Source organism: Diaphorina citri, unplaced genomic scaffold (assembly GCF_000475195.1).
Source record: "Diaphorina citri unplaced genomic scaffold, Diaci psyllid genome assembly version 1.1 scaffold43, whole genome shotgun sequence".
Taxonomy (NCBI): Eukaryota; Metazoa; Arthropoda; class Insecta; order Hemiptera; family Psyllidae; genus Diaphorina; species Diaphorina citri.
In genome coordinates, this window is record NW_007377480.1 from 289,471 (window position 1) to 311,544 (window position 22,074).

Here is a 22,074-nt window from a genome sequence, read left to right on the forward strand (position 1 = left end):
ATGGAGCGTCACAATGCGATGGGCGATAAATACTAAATCTTCATGTCCACTAATAGAAGACAGTAATGAAATGATGTGCATGTTGAGTTGAAAAAAATGACGTTTTAATGCCTCAGGATCCAATCTGCAAGAATCTAATTGAACGTGTAGGAAAACTGGAAGCGTTTGCAATTTAGACAGGATCGCAAAACATATTGTCTTTGTTAGAGCAAAACAAGTGAAATTTTCCTAAAGATCCACAGAAGAAAATAATATGTATGAAAGTCGGGGCCCCTTATGACAAAGTCACCCTGAAGGGTATGAAATATTGCACATGATTTTTACCGAAGAACTAGAAGGAACAAGAAGGAGTATTAGCATAAAGCGGATGTCATTAATTCATGGATACAGAGGCAGCTATAGATGCATATAGAGATCCTGAGAAAATAATAGCAAGAATCAACCTTTATCAAACAGTGACGACTGACAACAGTGACAACCATGCAAAGATGGGCGAGGTGTTGATTACCAATGTTCAGCAATGGATAAGTAGACAAAACAGTACACTGCACTTAAAATTGACAAATTTTCTTCTAATTTTGGTCAAAATTTACATACAAATGCATCCTAATTGGGGATGTTTTAATCAACAGTATGATACCCAAAGTATCAAAAAATTTCTGAATGAAAACTCAGCAGACGAACCAAGAAACAAGAAAAGTTCAAACATAAAATAATAATATATTAATATTATTAAAACGTTAAAAATGTAGATATTCCTATTGCACCTGCGTTAGGGTAGAATATACCTAGATGGTTAGAAGATGTCTCTATCAAATGTAGAATACCAGAAGAAGGCTGAACTTCTTCTGGAAGACCAATTTCAGAGGCTAGCCAGTAGCCAAATGGCAAATGGCCTTCGCTATTTTACCTGTCTTTATTCTGGCAACAGCCTTTATACTGGCAACAGCTGTCTTTGCTGTCAACTCCGTTCGTAGAAACATTAACTCCAAAGCTGCTCTCCTATCTTATTTCTATTCTCCTACTTCCATAGTGTAATTTCCGGTATATTTTCTTATTTTGACACTTCACGGCAGAGTACTAAACTACAGGTTTTCTGGACCAAGCGTTCCTTAAAATTGTCAAACTGTGTCTACTCATAACTCACCCTTGTACCTTCGACACTGAATGATGAGATAAAAATTTCAATATCGAGAATTCACTTTTTTAATTCACTACCTCAGACTTTGGATTTCAAGTGAGAGGGGTACTCAGTTTCTCAGTTACCTCTCAGGTCTCCGTCGATTAATTACGTAAAGTAAAAAATAAAATAAAAAACATCGTGGTGTAAATTGATTTTTTCGTCCCAGTGTTCCGTGGCATACAGAAATAATTATTATCAGCAATAACAATAGTGTATTATTCTTATCATTAACATTATTACCTACTTGACTGGGAAGTTTTTTATCAGTAACACTCCAGTGGTTTAATTGCCTACTAACGATTTTTTATGATAACAGGTACCTGATGTATTTAACTGTGCCTTATAAAATTGTACTACTTAGCTCCTACTATTCTTTTTCGAGTATTTAACTTCTACTGTACTAATAAATATCATGTAACTTGGATAGGCATCTCGAAAAAAGAAAACCTTTGATGAAGAATTAGAGGAAAGAAAATGTCTAGTGGCCGGGGTTGAGTAGGTATAATGCGGATTAAGGCTGAAAATTTTGAAATCAATTAACTAGAATGCTTAATCCAAGAGTTCATCTTAAACCAAGTTCAAACCCTTATTGTGATCTTGCTCAACTTTACCGGTGTTTAGTGTTTACTAGTGACGAGTGAGACATATTATTTTCCATGAATTCTCTCCCTGAGGTTGAAACAAGGGTTTTTCAATACAGTAGGTCAAAATGATAACAAATACAAAAAATAGATTTCCGGAAGCCAAGGTCAACACTATTGGGAATAGATTAGTAATTTTTACTTTGGTCTTTTCGAAAACATAATACCTACGTTATTCCAAATAACTATAGGAGCATTAACCATGATAACACTACTACAAACATAGAACCCAATACATCAAAACAAAGGGGAGTTACATACATCAAGTGAAATTTTACACAAAATTATTTCTTCAAATTTTGCCCCAATCACCCTTTCCAAGTGAATACAGTTGTCAGAATGCAGACTTACCGTCCACTTAACAATGACGTTTTAATGCCTCAGGATCCAATCTGCAAGAATCTAATTGAACGTGTAGGAAAACTGGAAGCGTTTGCAATTTAGACAGGATCGCAAAACATATTGTCTTTGTTAGAGCAAAACAAGTGAAATTTTCCTAAACATCCACAGAAGAAAATATGTATGAAAGTCGGGGCCCCTTATGACAAAGTCACCCTGAAGGGTATGAAATATTGCACATGATTTTTACCGAAGAACTAGAAGGAACAAGAAGGAGTATTAGCATAAAGCGGATGTCATGAATTCATGGACACAGAGGCAGCTATGGATGCATATAGAGATCCTGAGAAAATAATAGCAAGAATCAACCTTTATCAAACAGTGACGACTGACAACAGTGACAACCATGCAAAGATGAGCGAGGTATTGATTACCAATGTTCAGTAATGGATAAGTAGATAAAACAGTACAAGGCACTTAAAATTGACAAATTTTGGACAAAATTTACATATAAATGCATCCTAATTGGGGATGTTTTAATCAACAGTATGATACCCAAAGTATCAAAAAATTTCTGAATGAAAACTCAGCAGACGAACCCTGTACATCAATGTGATAGCAATTAAAAGTTATCTTGATGGAAGATTAAACTGTAATACCCACATTACCATATCATGGGTGCCTCAATATACATAACGGACACTAGGCATACAGGGTGGCTCAGAATCGTAGGAAACGCTAGTGCTAGCCTTAAAGCCTTATATGTATTTACGGATGATGAGAAGTGTCCATCAGCAATCTTCAAGTTCAAGAGATTTCACCCTACAAATCTCAATATGAATAACCTATTAGTCTTGGTCTTTTAGTACTAGACTTACCTACCTACTGTTAACAGCAAGCTATTTTTTTATTCAGGTACTCTGCGTTATGAAGTTTTGTTAAATTCGTCAATGAATCTTACTATCAAAACATCAGTAGGCTGAGTGCACCGCGAAATCCACAAACAGGTTGATCCATCCTGTATCCAGAAGTAGCGTCAAATCATCAAATCCGTAATCTATTCCTGTTGCATCCTCTTGTCCAGTGAAAACTTGGGCGACACAATACATTGAGGAGCACAGCAGCACTCCGCCCCCGCCAAGGCAATATCTGATAGGGTACTCGTGATATTGACATTGATAGAAACTAGGAATCAATCACATCACTGCTGATGTCTGTAGTTTCATCGTCTGGTGGTTAAACCAGGGGTTTGACATCGAGATTAGTGATGATAAACTGAAACAAAGAACAAGCGAGAGGTTTATGATCAATTGATCATCCAGTCAAGGAAGGTTAGCTGAGATATAGATATTGTCCTTAATATTTGAATATCATTGGAAAATGAGAATTGGACTCTAATATGTAGTATAGCTCACTGCTGGTGTACCTACTGGGAATTTTTGGTCTCTGTCAAAGTTATAGTAATAAAAGAAGAATTTATGTAACTTCAATTGATCATCCAGTCAGGGAAGGTTAGCTGAGATATAGATATTGTCCTTAATATTTGAATATCATTGGAAAATGAAAATTTGACTCTAATACCTATGTAGTATAGCTCACTGCTGGTGTACCTACTGGGAATTTTTGGTCTCTGTCAAAGTTATAGTAATAAAAGAAGAATTTATGTAACTTCAAAATTCTCCAACCAAGATGCTTAATATTTATAGCCACACCGTCAAGTTAGATTTTACATATTACGATTACACAATAGGTACTCAGTTCTTGGACACTCTCGTGCCTTTCTGTTGACAGATCAAGAGTGAACCTAAAGTCCAATCGACTAAACTGATATTTACCGGATGGAACCGGAATGAACCGGAACCAAACACTTTGGATTCATCAGGTCCCTTGTCATTTCTCCTCGACCAAAGACTTACAATATAATCTAAGGACTTTGGTGCTCAAGGAAAACATCCCATGTAGGAAAACGTCCTACATATTTAGCATATTATTGGCATCAGTAGATATGAATACAATATTGAATGGGCAATTAGGTGTTCAAGGTCGTAATATCAATATTGTTATTCCTCAATGTGTGTCGAGTTTGTGTCCAAACGGTAGGTCATATGGAAACTTGAAACGGGGAAATTTATGGGTACCACGGTCCCATAGTGGAACGTGTAGGACATATAATGAACAATATTTTATTATGTAGGTTTTGTTGTTGTTTTTAATAATTTTACAGGGGCAAAACCCATGTTTAAGTAGAGAACTGGAGATGTTCTTTGCGTTTACTTCCGATAGACATACATACTTCAATTGAAGATAATTTGAAGGTATTTAATAATTTAATTCTCTGAACATTTGATGTCCTGTTTCTCTTATTATTAAGAAACCTGATATTAACTTATTAATCCAAGAAACAAGAACATTACAAAGAGTACAGCCATTATTTATTTTCTAGAGTTATATAAGGTACCTAACTACCTATACGTCCTATACGTGCACAAAATTATACTCTTTGATTAAAGAAAATTAAATCCCACTGCCCTCCTGAAGAGGAAATCCGTGAGAGTGGGATGACTTTGCAAATTAAAGAGAGCATATTTGCATAAATTAACAGCAATCAGAATGTGGAAGCAAAAAAAAAAAAAAATGGTTTGCATTGCTCCACGACTCCACGTACATCATAAATTGGACTAATAAATTGCAGAGTTATATTTAAATTAAATAAATAGCTTAATAAGTAGGTTCAGGCATTTCTACCTATAAGTTGAAGTCACTTATGCAGCATTGTTCCAAAATATATTTTTAGGCGTACGACGCGACGTCGCAGGACTAGAAATTCGATCTGGAGTTTCCGAGCTCCACAAGAACTTGGAGCCTCACAAGAATCACTCTATCCAAGTCATTTTCTTTCAGCTAACCCTGAAACCCGTCCACTGCACCCAGTAAACGAGTTTTTTTCCACGGAAGAGATAGAATCATGGATGATGGGAATGGTGATCCCTCACAAACGCTATTTCCGGTGATAAATAGCTGGAGTACATTGATTGCTACCCATCCTCATGATTGAAGACCCATTGTCAGTTGACCATAAAGTCCGTGGCATGAATGCAACTGAGAGTGAAAAAATTAGTACCAATTCAGCCCGAGTCGAAACATTGTGCGCTCCTCTTGGGAATTTTTGACGAATCGGATATCTTTTGCAAATAGATTTCGCGGATACCTACCTTTTGCTAAATCGATTTCGGACACTTTTGCAAATAGATTTCGGGTACCTTTTGCTAAACTATTTCGGATACTTTTTGCAAATAGATTTCGGATACTTTTTGCTAATCAATTTCGGACACTTTTTGCAAATAGATTTCCTTTTGCTAATAGATTTCGCGGATACTTTTTGCTAATAGATATAGCGGATGCCTTTTGAACGTGTAATTTAATATAACGAATGAAAAGTTTTCGATCATCTAATGTAGGTAATTCGAGTGTTTTTCCCGGTTTGTTCGGATTATGATTGCGGTGTGTAAAATTCTAAACTAATAACTTCCTCGGACTCATATACAGTCACTGCATTTCCATTTCCTCCCATAAATAAATTGATAAGTCCATTTTCCAATCGTTTTTTCCTCCTGCACTTGCTATTATGCAGGCACCTCATATTATTGGTTTCTTTCTGTGCACAATTTTTCAGAAGTTCCATCATGTTTTGCCAACATTCGATGACTTATTTCCATCACATTTTTATCGTTTCATTACCTATGTAGCCATTGTGCACAAAAAAACATACCTATTAAATACATCTACTACATCATTACGTAGGTATAATAGTTGAAAAAAATCCATCATTGTGGCTCAAAAAATTATAAGTAGATACATTTCTAGTGTGATAGGGATCTACGAGCCCCCCTACCTAACATACATGATAATTAGGTATATTACCAAGGTTACATATGTAAGACTAATAGGGAATGCAAATAAGACTACGAAGGTGTGGACATGATTTTTCCTCACGATTATCAAAAAGATTCCGAGGCCTCTTCTGCCTGAAAATACAGAGCACTCAAAATCTAACATCTTCTACGCATTGAATATGGAAAATTTGAAATTAACCATCTATAACTAATAAAATGGTCTAGGAAATTCCGTCTTTAAGTTAATGATCATAATTAAGTCAATGTACATGAATGCATTTCAGGTATCAGTAGCATTAAGAACCCACAATCATCTTGAATTCTTCACGGTGAAGTGTAGGTACCAACCTACAAACCTACATACAGCATACAGCCATCCCAATATAGGTCGAAATCAAATACGAGTGCATTTTATCAATATGAAATATCTCACTGAGGTAGCCCTTATCAAGTTATTTAATAGTCCTCTGATAGTGTCATGATCGTCATTGGAAAATAGGGTGGGAAACAATAATAGGTAAAATGATGTGAGTCAGTCACATGAAACAATGACTCTCTCTGTGACTTCAAATGGCGAGGCAACCTTTAATTTGTGTTTTTTTCCACCTACCTACTTACTGTTTGGAATAAAAGAAAGCACTAATATCTATAGTAACTACTTATTAAATCAATTACCTAGGTATAGCTATGTATCTTGCTCGAAAAATAACTAATCACCTCTATACCCACCTACTTTATTTGTTGGGTATTTATAGATTTATTTTAGTTGAAAAATTCTGAAATTATTTCTCTAATAGGTGTAAGTAGCCGGTAGGTACCTAACATGGGTAATACATATCTTTTGAACGGTTTTTGATAGAAATAAAAGCGATCATAAAGCGTGCCGGAAGGTGGGCGAACGTCAAGAGTTCGAAGTTCTTCCCGGCCTATATCACGAAATAGAGTTTCATAGGGGGCATTTTCATCTCAACTTTTCTCCCATTCCTCTCAACATGTTGACAAAAATGGTCAAATATGTGAATGAATGTGAACCTTTATCACTAGCTAGTGACTGCATGTGTGTAAGTAAATCTGTAAATATTAAGTCCCGAGGGAGAAGAGTTGATCAGTGATCACCTTGTATATTGGTGTGATACCGAACCTTGGAAACCATTGGACCCACGTGCTTCTGACATCACCTCCCTGATAGAGTTTCACTAGGTTATCACTACTAGTGCGTACACAGGGGCGAGGAAGTTACTTTCGCCCCCCAGTTTTCATTTTTCTAGGGAGAAGATAATATTTTTCATTTATAGAGAATGAACAGTAATTTATTGAGAGAAGATATTTTCGTTCCTGGAGATTGAACAGTCAAATTTTGTGGTGTTTACCAGGAAATCTGGAACAAAAATTGTTTGGTCAAAAATCTTTCCAAAATTGTTCGTCCATGGATCTTAAAGAGACACGTATTATCGGTAGTTGTAAAAGATACCTTCTCTTTTTTACTCGGTTGCATGTCTAGGCAATTCCAATTCTCAGGCTTAATTCTTGAAAGGTGTTGCCCTCTTAGAATTTCCCTTCAATTAATGGACTTGTAGAAGGGCAAAAAGAGGGACACTATTCCCACAAAAGAGACACTATCCCGTAGGTCTGCTGGTAAGGATGGACCGGATTCTATGATTCTACTCATTCTATACTTGAGGTTCCGTCCCTGTCGCTAAGCCGGGATATATGTGTTGATGATAAAACGCTTGATAAAGACAGCTGTTTACTTACTGAGCAGAGTGATAATTTTACGACACCTGAATATTGCAAACAAGGTCTCATGAGAGGTAACCTGGAAAGGAACAGTAAGCACTTAATATGATTCATAGAGATCGTGAAAGAATGGGACTACCGGTCCTATCTCAGCTCTTAAGCTGTGTCCACACATAGTCGACAGCGTCAATCGATGGTTGGTCGACGAGGTGAATCTATGTTGTAGAGGCAGTGTACGGTTTCAGTCGACGCGACGTCGATCAACCATCGATCGACCATCTGCGGACACAGCATAAGAAGTGTCAAAGAAGTTACTAAAATACTTGGTTAGTTCACGTTATTTCCATACGGCATATTGCACCTGCTGTTAGCTACTTATCCCGATTTTTTTCAACAAAAATCCCTAGATAAAAGGGACCTATTGCAATCACTATTCCATGTAAAATTTACAATAACGTTCGGCCCATTAGGTGTCGGACTCTTCAGTAAGAGATAAGTATTTTTGGTAATTGAAGACGAAGGTGTTTGGGCCACGAAGAAGAAGGCGGTGTTTTGCATAGTTGATGCTCCTTCACTTTAGCGGATGTAGACAATCAACAAGACATAAACGACTGGGCAATCGGGCTTCTGAGTTCGATTCCAAGAAATAAATCTATCAGAATATTAGATTAAGCGGTGCCAATTTCCTAGTTTATTACTCGTCAATTTGTTATTGCATGTTTGATGTACATCATTAGTTTTATGTCAAGTGATATTGTTTTTCATATGCGTGAGAGTTGACTATGATCTGAAAATTGGTAGTTGGTGGTTAGCTCTTACGATAGATCTGAGCACACGGAGTATACCAGGGAAAGTTTCAGTAAGCACGCCTCCTGAGTATCTTTCTTTTACGGTTTCACCTCAAGTTTATTGGCTCCTGGGCTGCTCATAACCGGTGTTCTGTCGTCTCATACAGAAAAATCAGGACAAAATCAAATTCATTCAGGACAAAGTCATTCTCTTTTCAGTTTCATATATCAGTTTATTTTTCATGAAATGAATTGTCCATAGTGTTGAACTTTGATTTCAAGGTGTGGCGCTCACAACAACACTCAACACAAAATATAATCTTACATAGAAAACGCAGGTTCTCGTTTCTCCACAATTTCCATCTCTGATTGGAACGCGACTAGCCGGTGACTTGCCTAAGGCTGCGGTTACACTTGATTAGCTGAGAACACTAGAAGCATAGAAGGCAGAAGCTAAAGGCTGTGGTATAGATCTTTTGGCGATTATCGTAAAATATAGCTGGGTAGTGCAGGTTGTACATAATTAAAGTATCAAGTATGGGGTCCCATCTTCTAATTGGGTATTGTGTATATTTTGCACAATGTAACCCTTTTATCTACATGTTCCTACTGACCTAATAACGTGTTTTTTTTCCTTGTTAAGGTAATTGCCGAATTAATTATAGGTGTAAACATTGTATGCACATGCTTGTAATAAAATGCATGCATTTTGTTTTAGAAGCATAGAAGGCAGAAGCTAAAAGCTGTGGTATAGATCTTTTGGCGATTATCGTAAAATATAGCTGGGTAGTGCAGGTTGTACATAATTAAAGTATGGTGTCCCATCTTCTAATTGGGTATTGTGTATATTTTGCGCAATGTAACCCTTTTATCTACATGTTCCTACTGACCTAATAACGTGTTTTTTTCCTTGTTAAGGTAATTGCCGAATTAATTATAGGTGTAAACATTGTATGCACATGCTTGTAATAAAATGCATGCATTTTGTTCTTCTCTGTATTTTAGTTCAACGAAACTTTCAGTTTTCGTCACTTCAGTATGAGGTACTGGATTTAATTATTATGAAATTTTAATTTTAGTACACGTTTCTGTTTTGAGTGCGTTCGGCGAGACATTTTTTTCGTGAACGGTGTCTAATTCTCAAACCCCAACCATAGAAGTTTGGTTGGCCAAAAGTCTTCAATAAAATAAAGATTCCAATGTACAACAAAAATAACAAATTGAAGCAGGGTGATCTGCCAACATACAAAAAAATCTGAAATACATCAGAAAGAATCAGGAGTATTCCTGTATGTGACTATTTCTAATACATTATTATCTATCAAAAAGTTCCAGAACACTCTATGGAGACAACAGAATCTGTGGATACCTATTCGGTTTTGTTGATAAGTTGATATACAGTTCTAACTTCCAATTCTAGAGAGGTCAGTTTTATCACACAACACATGACCGACCTAAAACTTTAAATTCTAAACTAAACCAATCAGTGAAGCTATTCTCTGTTACCTATAAATCTTGGCCAAACATTATTCTTTTGGCTAATCTCATGGAAATTTATCTCTTATAAATTAAACAGTTCTATAGATATCAACAAAGACTGTGGGTTAGGAGCAATGACCGATTTAAAACTTTAAATTCTAAACTTAACCAATCAGTGAAGCTATTCTCTGTTACCTATAAATCTTGGCCAAACATTATTCTTTTGGCTAATCTCATGGAAATTTATCTCTTATTCCAATAGCACTAATTAACAGACAGCATGGCATCCAAAGAGCTTGGTTTGAAATTTAAAAAATGAAACTAAAAATAAAAAAATAATTGAAAATTTTTTGACATGAACCTTGGAAAAATTTCCATATAATGTATCTTAAGATAATTTATCTGTCTGCATTTCCATATTCCTCTCCCCCACCCCTAAAGTCATTCTCTTTTCAGTTTCATATATCAGTTTATTTTTCATGAAATGAATTGTCCATAGTGTTGAACTTTGATTTCAAGGTCTTCAATCTATTCATTCAGAATAATACGTGTGTCCATTGTATTGTCAATGGTCAAACTGTTTATGAAAACGTACAATACCATTTCCCTATAGATCTACATAGGAATATTGGTTTATAATACCTAAATGATTCATGTTGTCAATTATACTCGTATGGTAGATCGCTAAAGGAAGTTCTCACCTAAAATCGGAAGGTGTGGGAAAATTGCACAAAACGTGTGAGTGAAATACTCAATTTAGTTCGGATTGAGCGTGGCTTGATACTAAACAATCTACTGAGTAAAATCGTGGTCATTGATTGACAAATTTTAATATAAACATTTTGAACAATTTCCTGTCCCTTGGGAATTCCGTGCAGTCTCCATAAGACAATTAAACGCAGATTGATAGTGCTTATTTATACTGCTCGAATGAGTTTAGAATACCATTAAACCTGCAATAAAAAGTAAAGTGCTGCTGGATAGTGTGCAAGTTCTCAAATATTTGTGAATAAAACGCATAGGTACCTCCGCTAAGGCCAGTCACACACTATCAGGTAGACCTGACAGGTACGGCTGAAAGGTCCGCCTGTCAGGTCTACCCAATATCTGATAGTGAGTGGTTGGCCTAAGATTCGCTACATTCTGATTACCAGTCGAGCGGAAGATCATTTAGCTACTGAGGAAGTAAAAGGTGACACTCCCATACTGCATATCCTCTTTCCCCTGCCTCTCTATTTCTTCCTTCCTTTCCCCTCGTTGAAACTGACTCTGTGTATCTCCAGCCAAAGAAAACTCTATGCTTTGGCCTATGAACACAGCACACCACAGACCATACGGCATACTATGCACACAGCCTCCTACTCAACTCACCGACCATTAAAACGAAAACCTACAACAAGATGTATGGATACGGATAACTTACGCATAAATTACTTTTATTTTGGTGTACCTAGCACGTGAGGCACCTCAGATGAATTTCGGGTATACGAACGGACAAATACCCTGGAGAAAAATACATATCACCCAAATAGGGCACTCTCGTGTGGTGTGGACAATACGGTCTACTGTCCTGAAATGTATGGGAGCAACCTTTTTTAGGTTAAGAAAACTAGGCGCTTTCCCTCCTAAATTTAGAATGCCTTCTTCTTCTTCTTCTTCTTCTTCTTCTTCTCCTCTTCCGTCTTCTTTTCCTACCACTCCATAGGTCCGCCCTTCTCCCTCCTTTCTCTCGGAAGTCTTCCTTGACCTTACCTCTCCACCTCAGTTGTGGTCTCCCTCTGTAGTCTGTACGAATGCCTATTGGGACAAAACCTCTTTCGTAAGCATACCTACGATTTCGATTACAGCTCCCCAATTCACAAAGCGACCAAGAACACACCCTAAAATATTCAAGGAGTAAACTGTTTGTCATTGTCACATCATGTGCTCATAAGTATAATTAAAAACACTGAACACATGGCACGGATAAAAATACTAAAATAATTATACAGGGCAGTCGTACAAAACCTGCGGCCCGCGAGCCTCATGGGGGCCACTGAGTTTTTTTCCGGCCCAATAAACTTTTCTGTACCGCGTGAAGCTTGTAACTCTGAAATGTGACCCGCGGCAAACAAAAGTCAAGTATGGCTAATTTAGGGTGTCCCTCGCCACTAAAAGAGATTACGTCAGCCTAGTTAGATTGGAGGGTAGCGCGCCCACCTTGTCCTAAGTCACGGTTTCATTCCCGTCCGGGGCGAACTTTATCCCCAAACAGATAAGGTTCGTCATCAAAAATTCTGCCTTTCCGATAGATAGGATTAAATTAATTCTATCTATCTCATAGGCAGGTACATACATACATACTTATACCGGGCTCTGCATGCAACATAGCTATTCGTGGAGCACTTTTCTCATGTTTGTATTAACTACTCATATCTCATGTTCTGTATTTATTTTGAACTTGGCACTGGTAACATTTACATGGTACATGGTTATGTTTGCATATGTACATAATGCTTGTGACATGGGGGTGTCCTGTCCAATGTCAATGTCAGGTCGACACTCGAAAAAATTCATAATTTTATATTGCTTTTTTTTAGCATGTATTATTTCGATACATAATTATATGTACCTACCTTTTGCATAATATCACGCTATTATTCATGTAACTTTTTATTATGCTTCACATAATAATATTGTTTTTTTTTTTTTTTTTCATTGGTTTTAATATTAGGTTACTGGCAACATTTCAAAGCCACCCACAACCTTCAATAAAATTCACTTGGAATTAGAAATTGAGCGGATTTTCATATTTTTTGCTCTCTCTCTCTCTCAGTTTTTCCTCCATAATGCACGAGTTTGCAGTAAATCTGTCAGGTGTTATGTACCTACATAGATTGGAACGCGTCTCTCTCTCTCTCTCTCAGTTTTTCCTCCATAATGCACGAGTTTGCAGTAAATCTGTCAGGTGTTATGTACCTACATAGATTGGAACGCGACTAGCCGGTGACTTGCCTAAGGCTGCGGTTACACTTGATTAGCTGAGAACACTAGAAGCATAGAAGGCAGAAGCTAAAGGCTGTGGTATAGATCTTTTGGCGATTATCGTAAAATATAGCTGGGTAGTGCAGGTTGTACATAATTAAAGTATGGTGTCCCATCTTCTAATTGGGTATTGTGTATATTTTGCACAATGTAACCCTTTTATCTACATGTTCCTACTGACCTAATAACGTGTTTTTTTCCTTGTTAAGGTAATTGCCGAATTAATTATAGGTGTAAACATTGTATGCACATGCTTGTAATAAAATGCATGCATTTTGTTCTTCTCTTTATTTTAGTTCAACGAAACTTTCAGTTTTCGTCACTTCAGTATGAGGTGCTGGATTTAATTATTATGAAATTTTAATTTTAGTACACGTTTCTGTTTTGAGTGCGTTCGGCGAGACATTTTTTTCGTGAACGGTGTCTAATTCTCAAACCCCAACCATAGGAGTTTGGTTGGCCAAAAGTCTTCAATAAAATAAAGATTCCCATGTACAACAAAAATAACAAATTGAAGCAGGGTGATCTGCCAACATACAAAAAAATCTGAAATACATCAGAAAGAATCAGGAGTATTCCTGTATCTGACTATTTCTAATAAATTATTATCTATCAAAAAGTTCCAGAACACTCTACTTATGGAGACAATAGAATCTGTAGATACCTATTCGGTTTTGTTGATAAGTTGATATACAGTTCTAACTTCCAATTCTAGAGAGGTCAGTTTTATCACACAACACATAAATTAAACAGTTCTATAGATATCAACAAAGACTGTGGGTTAGGAGCAATGACCGATTTAAAACTTTAAATTCTAAACTTAACCAATCAGTGAAGCTATTCTCTGTTACCTATAAATCTTGGCCAAACATTATTCTTTTGGCTAATCTCATGGAAATTTATCTCTTATTCCAATAGCACTAATTAACAGACAGCATGGCATCCAAAGAGCTTGGTTTGAAATTTAAAAAATGAAACTAAAAATAAAAAAATAATTGAAAATTTTTTGACATGAACCTTGGAAAAATTTCCATATAATGTATCTTAAGATAATTTATCTGTCTGCATTTCCATATTCCTCTCCCCCACCCCTTTAAGAGTATTTGGCAATTGGCAAATTTGTTAAATCGATTAGATCTCAGCGATAGACCTACTTATATGTCCATTACGAGTATAGTGATGTACATTTTTGGCCTCAAATTTTCATTTACCTACCAAAATATTTGTCTACACATTTCCAATACTAGCTGTAGGTATAATTTATTGATTTGCAACATTCATATTTAATAACCTGATATCTAGGGCCTTTCCTACCTAACAAACGCCATGCTTTCATAATGCGTCATGCGGGTCCAGTCCATCTATGGCTGAGTTTTCCACATCCATTAGTCATCTGTAAAATGAATAAAAAAAAGTAAAGTGAAATCCTAATTAATAATAAAGAGTAAAGTATTACTTGTGAAATCCTTTCGTTATCCCACCCCTTTAAGAGTATTTGGCAATTGGCAAATTTGTTAAATCGATTAGATCTCAGCGATGGACCTACTTATATCCACGATTCCACGCCTATAACGACAAGTACAACTATGTAGTGGTCTGTAGGACTTTGTTACAGGGAACTAAGTACAGTCTAGGTTATTGAAAAAGTAGCTATCTTGTCCTCTCCTAGATACTTTTTACGGACAAAAACCGAGAAGCGAGAAGTCCTTCATAGATGGGCCGCGGGTACCTAACTGTTTAGAGCTCGATATGGTATTATTAGGTATCAATATCATTACTGCACGGAATATCGGCATAGCCAACATAAACTCCCCACCCCTTTAAGAGTATTTGGCAATTGGCAAATTTGTTAAATCGATTAGATCTCAGCGATAGACCTACTTATATCCACGATTCCACGCCTATAACGACAAGTACAACTATGTAGTGGTCTGTAGGACTTTGTTATAGGGAACTAAGTACAGTCTAGGTTATTGAAAAAGTACCTAGCTATCTTGTCCTCTCCTAGATACTTTTGACGGACAAAAACCGAGAAGCGAGAAGTCCTTCATAGATGGGCCACGGGTACCTAACTGTTTAGAGCTCGATATGGTATTATTAGGTATCAATATCATTACTGCACGGAATATCGGCATAGCCAACATAAACTAAGCTATGGTAGGTAATATAAACTTAAACACAATTAATAATAACAATAAGATCATTACGAAATTTGACTAATCGTCAAAATAATACTCATTAGTATACTTAATACAAGATTAGACATTATCGTATCAAAATTATGGTAGGTAATATAAACTTAAACACAATTAATAATGACAATAAGATCATTACGAAATTTGACTAATCGTCAAAATAATACTCATTAGTATACTTAATACAAGATTAGACATTATCGTATCAAAATCAAACAATAGCGGGTAGTCCATTTAGAGTCAACGATAAAACAAAAATCAATGAGGATGGGTGGTGCCAAGGTTAGGTCGACAATCACGGTTGTCTATTTCCACTTTTTCTATTGTTATTTTGCAATCATTCCTGTTGGGTACGACCTAGCTAAATGATGTATTGTCTACAGCAATCAAATTTGACGAATTATGCCTAGATCATGTATTTCTGTGTGATCCTGAATTGTATTTCTCTACATACAGTAGGTATATGTTTTTTCCTCTGAGACCGCAAAGTACTCAGGATACAGTAGGTAATTAGGTCTCCTATGTTGTTAGATTTGTAAATTCGTCAAATTAAGTACGACCTAGCTAAATGATGTATTGTCTACAGCAATCACATTTGCCGAATTATGCCTAGATCATGTATTTCTGTGTGATCCTGAATTGTATTTCTCTACATACAGTAGGTATTTGTTTTTTCCTCTGAGACCGCAAAGTACTCAGGATACAGTAGGTAATTAGGTCTCCTATGTTGTTAGATTTGTAAATTCGTCAAATTAACTTATGCCAGTCATTCACGCTCGGACCGTCTGACAATCCCAGGTCTGACAGTCCGTGTGTGGCGAAAAAAACCTTCAGACAGTTAACTCCAGAATTACCGGTGCCACAAGCTAAAAAATATCCTTTACTTACCCTTTCTTATTTTCTTTCCTTTGCTGGGGTTTTTGTTGCTTCCTGAAATACAAATAAGAAAAACTCGTCAACGAAATTCAAATATCATTTCAACATTTTAACCTTCAGGCAGAATTTTTATGATGATAATTAAATAATTAAATGCAATGCATGGGTATTGACAATGCACCAATATTTCTAGTCCCAAGAAGTCTTTAGGAAAATTACCGCGTAAAAAATTGAAGGTCCTATCAGAAGAAGAATCCAGGTAAAACCTATTCCTAAACCTACACATGCGCTTATCTCGTTACTCATGATGGTCGTATATTTGTCAATTTAATGACAGACATAAAACTAAAAAAGTTGGTTACACGATTCGACCAAAACAACAAGAGACGACAGAGATCTCAAAGTAAAAACCATGAAAAAAGCAAGAATTAGAGTTAAGGACGGCAGAAATAGCTGGGAACCTGAAGCTCCAAGCAACATTGTACAAATCTGTCCCGGTACAGGTTTATACTCCTTAACTAAATGAAAACATTAGTCCCAAGCACACTGCCTTGCCTTGACCTCAGCAAACAAAAACGTAAACATAAACACACTATGCATATCAGACACGTAGGAGTTCCAGGGGAAAGGCATGGTGCCTCATTATCCCATAATCCCATGTGAAACGTCAAGGTTTGGAGACGTTATATGCAAGACCTTTCCTAACAATTTCCAAAACTTTAAAGAATTGGATGTCTTATGCATAGGAAAAGATGAGCGTTTTACCGTCATTTTTACTTCGTAGCAATAAGATAGCTACGTTAGACTCATGTAGTCTGTGTTGTAGCATGCTCATCCCGTTGTATGTCCCTCACCAAATGGGTGATAATGATAAGAGACCACAATGGGTTTCTTGTCTCTTATCTTACAGAATATGTCCATTACGAGTATAGTGATGTACATTTTTGGCCTCAAATTTTCATTTACCTACCAAAATATTTGTCTACACATTTCCAATACTAGCTGTAGGTATAATTTATTGATTTGCAACATTCATATTTAATAACCTGATATCTAGGGCCTTTCCTACCTAACATAAGCAGTACCTACGCCTCTGGCTGAGACGACAAAACATGATCATCATTCAAATCACAGTGATACTGGGCTGGGAATCTAATGTGTATAACTACCTATACCTATAAACGTAGGCTAAGATGTTTTGTTGTTGCTATAATTATGATGCATTACCACAGCATCGTGCAACATGCTATTGCGGAGTACTAGACATACCGCATATTAATCTGCAATTATTTTTCTGCACTTGGTTGATCTGGATTTTCAGAGAGATGAAAGGATTAAATAGAAAATAGACGATATAGTAGACAAAGTCTTCATGTACTGGCTGATCGGAAAATGTCAAAGTTTTCTCAAGAGGAACATTAATTTTCATGAAGAGGAACAGGAATTGTCATGGTCAGAAAATTTTGCTGAAGTGATTATTTGATCATTGCAAAATCGAAAGAATTATTGCAGGTAGAGGATCGGTACCTTGGGTTTTCCTTCTGGCTCTGTTTTCTTACAGAAGCAAAATTCTACTGGCAAATTGATTAGTTAATTACCCATGGTGAGATGTGAATTGTGTAAAGCACTTATGAAATTGATTCGGTTTTCTATTCCCGTGTTGCCTGTGGATCAAACTTGATACCGAATGACGTTGTTTCCTTATCATGTTACTGCTAGTGTTATTTTAAATTTCCGATGTGTGAGTCATGATGCAATGCGTTAGGTTACGGATTACCAGTTGAACACTTGTACCTTGTTTGTTTAGGTGTCGTAGAAACACCTTGAAATACTACCATGGCTGCGGTTTGGAAATCGATATCGTCAAGTAGCTTGAATTTTCTTATCTTAGTCTGTGTAATGGTCATGATTTCCTTTAAGCCCTACAGAGACACGAGTTCTCTGAGATCTAGGCGCACGGCAATGCGCCAGGCAAGTTCGGGCCTGAGCACGCCAGTGTGTATATTACACGAAACATTTCGACACATTTTTACCCCCATCATCATAACTCCGTTAATTTTCCGCGTAATATCACAAAATTCATAATGTTAACCTATACGAGTATTTGCTTATTATGCGTGCGAAATTCCGAAGTTCTAGCTCTAAGGAAAAGGGTAGAAAGGACGGCTTGAAAATCCCCCACAAAAACACAAATGTAAAAAAAGGCCAAGTTCCTATCCAAAAATGTCAAAAATTTGGCCTTTATTTTCTGATCTCACAACTTTTATAGGGCGACATTTTTGGATAGGAACTTGGCCTTTTTTTTCACATTTGTGTTTTTGTGGAGGATCATGATTACATGACATGACACGAAACAAACAATTTTTTCATGGACTTGGTCATGAAGAAATGGGTGAGGCTAATGGTAAAATATACGATTCGACGCTACTTGGGAAGCTGATGGATGTTGTTGCCTATCTTAAAATAATTCAAACATCCAATAAATTAAAATACGCATAAATAAATTAGAATATGTAATATCATAAATGGATAAATATCTCCTATAAACCATTTACTTCTCTATCCCGAGGCGAGGCTCTTTGACTATTATTCCTAGCGTTAGATTCCATAACACCTTATCAGCATCAGCAATTATTTCCATATCGATAGTGCGTTTATGCGATGCTGTGGAAATAGCTCAATCAATGTTTTCAAACAACATTCCAATGTTATTGGGTTACTTAGGTATCACGAGTATACACCTAAGTACCTACATATTACATGATATTACTCGCTCGAATACCTCTAATAACAAACAATCAAAAAGGTTCCTTCTCAATTGGAATTTATTTTCTATAACTTCTAAATTCACACCTGCATAAAAATTTGAATAGGCAATTTACGAACTGTTTTGTGATTTCATATTATTAAAATACCTACCAACTAGTTCTTCCTAGATGTACCTACAGATTCTATCTATTCGTTAGAACTTATAATTTGTTCCTATAATTCAATAATCTATTCAATGGAGGTACCCTAACATTTCACGAAATCAGTTTGAGCTCTCTATGACCGAATAGAAACCTAATGAGTTCGTAATTTACCTGGATATGTCAAGGGGGGATAATGCCATGTTTGGGCACTTGAACGTAACCTTGACAGTATTATAGTACACTTGAGCTAGAGGATTCACACACGTAATTGTGCATACATTAGTCAGAGGTCGCCCTATGCATTATGAATGAGTGCAGCCATTGGGGAAACAGTCTTTATTTTGGACGAAGTAGAAATATTTTCACAGATATATCTTTTCTATCATTTGTGTCTCTCGGGAAAACCTACGAGTATTCCAGTCTCATTTGCATTGTTTTTAAAGCAGCATCCGTACTCTAGTTGATCGACATCGGCTGAAACAAGTCTACGCTAAAGAATCTGAATTTTTCTTTCCGCCATATATTCCTTTTTTATGGCTTTCTTTTAAGGGTTTTCCTGGAGGAGCTCTTCCACCCAACCACTTTAAAATGTCGTAGGTATATGGGTTCCAATCGATGTCGATTAGTCGATTCACTTCGGTTGCCTGTAGGGTAGGCGCACCTTCATACTTTTACTCCTATTCTCACCATTTGCTTGGACAATGTTTGGTCTTGTTGCTTTTCATTTCTTCTAGAAAATTAATGTGAACCGCTCAACCCCTCGCCCTACCTAGGTATCTACCCATTCATTTCCATTATTTTAAATTTTCATGTTGAACGACAAAAGAAGGCGGCTCAAAAAGATATTAAAGATACTTTCAAGAAAGTGGAAAAAAAAAATACAGCAAGATACCACAAAAGCCACTCAAGGTGATCTTACCCATACCGGTGATACCATGCAATCTGCAATACTTGGGATTTGAAAGTTCTATCACTTACTTAAGTACTTACTTATCTTTATTCTTTATGAATAATTAGAAAAACAATTGTGTGTGTGTATTCTCTATTTTTAACCATGACTTTGTGCCATTAAGTTTGAACTTAAACTTTCTACTGGAAAAAGAGGTGGGTTCCTCCAATTTGGTTGATTAAATATCTACATATTAGCCAAGTGGCCATCCTTTTTTCGGCCAAGGGGCTATCTCTGTAGAAACCCTAAGCCTGTGTATAACACGCCTTTTTGGTCAAGAGCCGTGCTATTATTAAAAACTTCGAACTGTAACTATCTATTAGAAAGGTGGGTTCCTCCCCTTTAGTCAATTATTTACAACCCTATATTGACCTCCATTGGAAGCAGAGGTTTCTGGGTTCCCATTATGTCCTTGATGTTTTCCAGTAGTCTTATAGTGTCACTGTGTCCATTTAGTCGGGTCAGGATGGTATGTTTTCATTAGAAATATTTGCTGAGAGGAGTGAGAGGTGAGTACACTCTGACTTGTTGCATTTCCATTTTTTTAAAAGTCAAACTTCATGTTCCATATCTGTCAAAAATATTTTGGGATAAGGAAAGTAATAAGACCTTTTTTTCTTCTTTGAACCCTTTAAAGACTGGCTACTGGCTGCCAGTAGCTGCTGCAGAATATTACGCATTATTTTGTGTACCAGGAACATAAAAAATCAATACCTAATTGAAACTCGAAATGTTGTATATGGGATTTTACCTCAAAGAAACCCACTCTTCTCTCATGTGCATGTTCTTTTCATTAATGGTTTGTACTTTGTAAGTACCCTTGTGAAAGAAAAAATAAATAAATGAAAATAATCCAGTTACTTACTGGTTGACAGGTTTAATACCAATTTGAACGGTAGGTACCTCCAAACCATTTATGAAAAGAACAGACAGGATGTTCATAAGAAGGAGAACACCATTATCTACCCACAAATCTTTCATCCTTCTTTGGGAGGGACTGGTTTTAAGGTACTGGAAAGGATTTTCTGGTCTTTTATTAAATGAAATTCAAAGCTAATAAATAATAATAACTTGAACGTGGAGACCACGCCACGACCAGATCAGTATCACAAAAATAACTCCGTGTTTTTTTTTTATTGTTAGACTTCAAGCAATACATTTCCATCAGAACTTCAAGCCATACACATTGCATAATCATCACAAGGCGTATTTCTTCATAGACCACGTTCTTATGGAAGTAAAGTCTGGTATTGACGAAAGAATACTGAAAATATTTTTTCAATATTTAATCTTTCATCAGAGAAATTCATGTGGTAGTAATTAACCTAACTTGTGTCAAAAATGTCAAATTGACTTGTATAAAAGGATCAAAAGTAGCTGCGAAGGAAAACCTAGGTAGGTATTACGAAATCAGAATGTGTTCCAAGTTTCAAACGTCATTCTTGATTTCTTACACTAATGACCTAATGAGTAATAATGTAGGTAATTCTATGACAAAAAAAAAAAAAAAACCCTAAAGAATCAAACTGATTGAAAACCCAAACCGCAGCACACTTGGAAGTTTCGATTTGTGAGGGAACACACATATTTGAAATTGAAATTGCGGAAAACCATATGAAAGTAGATAACTCCTATCAACAAAGTGAAACTGGTTGTGCTTTATCTCGCACTCCATGTTGAACGTGAGATTTGCAGAAAATGTGATCCATGGTTTAAAACGAGAACAAAATAGAATTGTATAGCTACTGTGAAAATAATTTTGATACCAGTGCACCTTTTACTTCTAATAGGAAACAATATGATGTTTCAGTTGCCTGTTGCAGTAAGTTCGTATGTAAATGAAACCAATATAATTGAAACTTACTCAGGCATCCTTTATGAGCATTTAATGAAAGTGGACTTAATGTAAAGCTAAATGTTAAAGGTAATGAGGGACATACAGAAAGTCACGAAAAGGGAATTATTAAGCATAGGTAGGCGAGCTTACACATGTTGTGTCATATAATGATTCATTAGTAATTCAGATACACAAACTAGGTTAAGACACTCAAAAATTAA

At 36.3% G+C, this 22,074-nt stretch overlaps 1 protein-coding gene across 3 annotated transcripts in view; it reads left to right on the forward strand.

Moving 5' to 3' along the window:
* LOC103514428 (sodium/hydrogen exchanger 9B1-like) overlaps positions 1-22,074 on the forward strand; it is a 44,554-nt gene that overhangs the window by 12,570 nt on the left and 9,910 nt on the right. The window lies entirely within an intron of this gene.